Genomic DNA, 5,986 nt, shown 5'->3' with positions numbered 1-5,986 from the left:
CTTCAATTCTTTTCTTCATTGTTTTATACGTTTCTTTTTTTTTTTTTTTTTTAGGAAAAGTGACTGCTTTCATGAGTTAGACAAAATTTCACATAAAATCAGAAACCTATGACCCATCCCTTCCCCAATCACTAGAAAATGCAAGATTCCTTCATCACAAGCCATGTGCAATTAGCACCCAGCTCAAAGGCAGTGCAGGTCTGGGGTCCAGCCTCAGGGCATGCACTACTTTCCATTCTCAGCGCTGAACATTTGATCTGTGAGCATCCGATCTAACTTTAGAGCATCAGCAGCAAATTTGCGGATCACATCAGAGAGCTTCGCCACAGCCATGTGGTCCTCATCTTGCAGCCAACGGAGGCCTTCTTGTTCAGATGTGTCTTCTCCAAGCCACTGGTCTGGGCTGCTTTGACGGAAAGTGCGGGTGCCAGCTTGGCGTTATCTTGAGCAGCTCTCCCAGGAGCTTGCGTGAGATGGTGAGAAAATCACAGCCTGCCAGTGCTTTGATCTCACCCGTGTTATGGAAGGAGGCGCCCATGACAACGGTCTGGTAGCCAAACTTCTTGTTGTAGTTGTAGATTTTGGTGACACTTTTTAACCCAGGGTCTTCCTGGGGTCTGTGTTTGCCGCATGCCAGTTAAGGATGCGCCCTACAAAGGGAGAGATGAGCATCACACCCGCTACAGTGCAGGCCACAGCCTGGGTGAAGGAGAAAAACAGGGGAATGTTGCAGCAGATACCTTGGGGCTCCTCCAGCTCCTTTCCAGCCCGAATCCCTTCCCAGTTTGTGGATAACTTGATGAGAATTCTGTCTTTGCTGATCCCAGCTTCTTTGTAAAGCTCAATGAGGCGCCTGGCTTGGACCACCATTGCATCCTTGTCAAGGGAAAGCCTTGCATCCACTTCTGTACATATACAGCCTGGAATCTTCTTTAGTATCTCTTCTCCGAACAGCACAAAAATTTGTTGACAGCATTTTTTTTTTTTTTTATCTGTTCCTCTTGTGGCCCACCAGCTTCTTGCTGTAGGCAATGGCCTCCTCCACCAGCTCTTGGTAGGCAGGTATCTGTGCTGCAGCCAGGATCAGGGATGAGTTGGTGGTGGTATCCTGGGGCTGTTACTCATCAATAGCATTGAAGTCACCTGTGTTGGCCACCACGGTGGTGAACTGCTTGAGCTGGTCCAAGGCGGACTCCATCCTTTGGAACTTTACTGGGGACCTGGACATGGCTCCCCATACAGCGGAGGAGGCAGCCAGAGCCTGGTAACCCCTGTTTTATAGTTTTCATTGTGGCAGTTTTTTACTTCCTTGGTTATGTTTGTTTGTTTATTTGGGCTCAGTGAGGTCAGTATCTGTGTTGCTAATTTTCACATGCTGACTTTGTATTCCATGACAGCTGAATTTGTCCATCAGTTCCAAGAGGCTTTTGGTGGAAGCATTAGCACTAAGATCAAACAAGGTCATTTATAAATAGTTATGTGTTGATTTCCTTTGTTCTTATTTGTTTCTTTTATTCTTCAAATTGATTGACTTCTATGGCTAAAATGCCAACTACTATACGGAATGAGAGAAGTAACAGTGGGCACCCTTGTGTGGCACTTTCAGTGTTTTCCCGGATTCATTATGACATTGGTTATGGGTTGGTCATACACAGGCTTTTTACTATGTTGTAGTATGGTTCTTCCATAATTAGTGTATTCAGCCCTTACCATGAATGGAACTTACTGTATCTACTGAGAGGGCCATCAAGTTTTTAATACCTGATTCTATTTATGTGCTGCCTTGCATTTATTGACTTGCATATATTGAACTATCTTCACATCTGGAAGTGAAACATATTTGATTATTTTAGTGGCTGTTGAATTTATAAACTACATCTATTTGATTAAGTTTTTAAAAGAGATTTCCTTTTCACAAATGATTTATTAATTATGTTGGTCATCTTCTTTAGGTGGATTTTCCTCCAAATAACATCATAGCTGAAGTATTAAGCTAAGCATTATGCCATCGCCAATTGGAATAGCTTAGGCAAAGCCACGGTGAAAAACAATTCTAAAGCCTTGGTCATTTAAAATAAAATTCTAGCCCTTGCTGCCATTGTTTCTTCACTGGACAGCAGCCTTAATTGGAGACCCAAGGTGACTGAGCAGCCACTGCTTGGCAGAGGGAAAAGAACCAACGAGTACTGATTTATATCAGCTTCTAACACTTGAAAAGTTTCTCATATCTGCCCATTTCTAATTACTCACAGAAATCTGCAGTGGGATACACCATTTTTACTGTATGCCAGGTAGGAAAGAGTCCAATGTCTGTGAACATCCCGAAGGCCACTATACAAGGCAAAGATGAAAAAGACAATGTGGTGACTCTGTAGATATGGAGGACCGAGTTTCAGACAAATAGTGCTAATTTGATGCTAAGGGCATCAAAATGGCTCAGAAGAAGAAAAGATCAACTCTTGATGGTGCACAGAGTTGGTAATATTTTAGAGATATTGCTGTTTGAGTTTGTATTTCAGTAAAAAATTAAAAACATGATAGATAACAACAAAGTTTGCTCTCTTGATTATTTCCAAATGTATGACCAGTGACAATAATTACTTGGTTCTTCTTACAAACATGTTTTTATCAGCTGGGTTGACTTGTGAACCTCTTGATGTCTTGAAATTCAAGCTTCATATTCTGTTATCTCATTTCTGAGTATGTATCTGTCTGTCTGTCTGTCTATCTATCAATCTATCTATCTATCTATCTCCACCCACTCATTTGTCATTATTTCAATGAGAATTGCTCTTCTTGGTTCACATGTTTGAATGTTTGGTTCTCAGTTAGTGGAATGATTTGGGGAGTATTAGAAGGTATGACCTTGTTGGAAGAGGTGCGTCATTAGGGATGGGTTTTGAAGTTTCTGAAGCCCAACACCAGGCCCAGACTCATGCTCTCTGCTCTGTTTTGGAGACCAAATGTAATCTTCAGCCCCATGTCTGCCTGTCACCTGCCACCATGCTTCTTGCCATGGTGATCATGGACTCGCCCTCTGAAACTACCAGCAAGTCCCTAATTAAATGCTTCATCTTATAAGTTGCTTTGGTCATGTTGTCTTCTCACAGCAACAGAACGATAAGACATTATCTGAATTGAAGTCAATAGTTCAAGCACTAATCACCACCATCTAGCTACAAAATCTTTTCACCATGAAAAGCTGAAACTGAAATTGTGTGCATTAAATAAGTCTCCATTTCCCCTACCCCTACATCCTCTATCATCCATGGTCCTCCACTCTGATTCTATGACTTCAACTACCTTTCAGTTATTGGCTTATATGACTCAGTATAACGTTCTAAAGTTTTATCCATGTCTTTTCATGTGTCAGAATTTCCTTTTATTACAGTTGGGCAGTATTCGTTGCATGCATATGCCATTCCTTGTTGTTCTATGCATCTCCTGTTGGACACTTGAATGGTTTCCACCTTTTGCCAGTTGTAAATAGTAGTGATATAAATATGAATGGAGATGCTTGCTTGAGTCACTTACTCCAATTCATATATATGTCACATATATGTATATGAATAAACTTACAAATATACACATATGTTCAGAAATATGACCACTGGATATAAAGATTGAGTTTCAAGGAATGAAATGTTCACCAGTCAGCCAAGTTGAGAAAGACATGCAAGTAGGGAGAAGGCTAGTGCCCAAACTGGGAACTGAGAGGGTATTGAATAGCAGAAGCAATGGAGTGCTATGCCTGGAAGCTAAAACGATGCAGGATGTTTTTGGAGTAAGACTGAGGCCAGTGGGTGGAGGCTTAGGAGGTTGGCATCAACTCCATGGATCTCAAGGGAGCTCTTTAATGATAGCTGAATATAGATGCTGGAAGGGACATAGCAAGCCCTTAAGCTCTTTTCTCTTAACCAACCCATTTCAAGTAATTTAAAATACACCCACTGTTTTGTTGCCACTTAAGAAATTACTTAATAATGGTTGTTTAAGGAAAAAAAAAAAAAAAAAAAAAGAAGAGAAAATTCCTATAATCTCTCCAAATTTTGGATTTCTTTAAGGCCTCTGCAGATTCCCCGCATCCTTTTCCCATTAAGTAAAATGCAGTATTGGGCAACTGTTGTTACAAAGGCCAAGTTGCTCTTCTTAAGTGGCCACTTTTGTACCTACCCCCTTTTCTGTAGCCAGAAAAGAAAAAAAAAAAAATTAACAGCGTCAAGTATAAGTAAGTAACAGAAGGTGGTAAATAAAACTTCCCAGCAAATGTTAACTTTAGACAGCCAAAACATAGAGGCCCCATGCCAGCTCTGTCCACCCTGAGTCCTGGGGACTCAGAGAAAATGTTATTAAAATACTTATAAAGGGAAGAATGTTCTCTGGAAACTAAATGTGCCAGTAGTTTATTAAAAACCAAAAGATTTGTGCTAAATATATATACAAGGTGCCTGTAAACACCAATTGCTGGTGGGAGGAAGGAAGAGAGGGAGATGAGGAGAAAGAGAGAGATTTATTAGATCTACCAAAACAATCCCGTTTCAGAGCTTCAGGTACTAAAGGGCAATTTTAGACTTTCTTCAGAACATTTTTGAGAAAAAGGCCAGTGGAGAAATCTGCTTCCAATGACGTTAAAGTCATGCTTACCGTTTTACCCTAGTTGACCAAGTCAAGCAGATGCGGCCGAATCATCTTTGAAGGGAGCTGTACCCTAGGGACATTCATGCTGTGCCATCCCTAAATTCTCAGCACTTTTGTGGAGGCGATAGCAAGTCTGAGGAACATTTTGGAGAAAGGGTGACAGAGAGACAGAGGGCACTAAAAGCTTGGCTTTATTTAGAATTTCTATTTTGGTGGTAGGGAGTAGATTTAGCAGAGGATGTATGGGTTATACATTTTCCCCCTTTAAAAAAAAACCCTTTTTTATTGGTTCTTTGTGAATTTCACATTATGAACCCCAGTTCCACTCATCTGCCCCATACCTGCCTTCCACCTTTGCAACCTTCCCAACAACATAGAAAAAAAAAAATCTTGTTGTGGAAGCTGTAGCATGTAACAATGTGTTTCCACAGCATACCCTTCCCCCCCACCCCCCACCCCCCACTTCTTTGCTTGCAAATGTTCAGTTACAATGACTCACTAGTCTGGTACAAGACCTCTGGCTTCTGCTACTCCATTGATACTGGATCTTCACTGGGACTCCTCTCAAATATCCTGTTGTTGCCCTGTGTCATGGAGATCTTGTAGGTTTAGATTTTTGGAACCGCCCCTTCACACACCCCAACAGTTCATCGATGTCGTCGATGTTGGGGTGGGCCAACCCAAAGCCCTGGATCTATGCCTGAGATGTAGCTGAGATGGTCAGCCTGTTGGCTCTCCTGTTATCATGTCCTTGGGGCCGGCTCACCCCAAGGTCCAGGGCCACTTCTATTGTGCTGTCCAGGCAAGGTGCAGGACCTACTTTCCCAAGTGTGGTAGTAGGTGAGGGGCCTGACCACCTCTTCCACTTCCGTGATCTTGGGGCCAGCTCTCCTATGTGGCAAAGGGCAAGGGGTGGCATCTCTCCCTTGTCTATGTCATCACGTGGCAGATGGTCCAGTTCTTATACGCTCACATCCTCAGGGCCAACTTGCCCCCAACTCTGTCACCAGGGTCAGCTCTATTGTTCTGCCCAAGGGAGGTACAGGGCTCATTCTCCCAAGTGCTGCAGCTGGTGAGGGGCAGGGACAGCTCTACTCCTTTTATGGTCCCAGTGCCAGGTCTCCCAGAAGGGGAGCAAAGCAGGGAGGAGGGTGTTTCTTTCTTGCCCATGCCACAACATGGGAAATAAGTGGCAGGAACAGCTTTCCCACACTCATATTCTTGGGGCCAGCTCACCCACAACTCCCACAGTGTACAGGGTCTGCTCTCCAGACCCTGTACACTGTGGGAGTTGTGGGTGAGCTGGCCCCAAGGGGCAAGATCAACTTTCCTGCTTCCACACCCCCAT

The 5,986-nt window shown here is 43.1% G+C and overlaps 1 pseudogene; it reads right to left on the bottom strand.

The window, feature by feature from the left end:
• Window positions 1–225: 225 nt before the first annotated feature.
• LOC127183922 (transaldolase-like) lies at window positions 226–1,228 on the bottom strand (annotated as a pseudogene).
• Between the last annotated feature and the right edge of the window lie 4,758 nt (window positions 1,229–5,986).

The sequence above is a fragment of the Acomys russatus genome, chromosome 32 (genome assembly GCF_903995435.1).
Source record: "Acomys russatus chromosome 32, mAcoRus1.1, whole genome shotgun sequence".
Taxonomy (NCBI): Eukaryota; Metazoa; Chordata; class Mammalia; order Rodentia; family Muridae; genus Acomys; species Acomys russatus.
The sequence above is the reverse complement of the archived record's forward strand: the minus strand, read 5'-3'. Positions and strand labels throughout refer to the sequence as shown.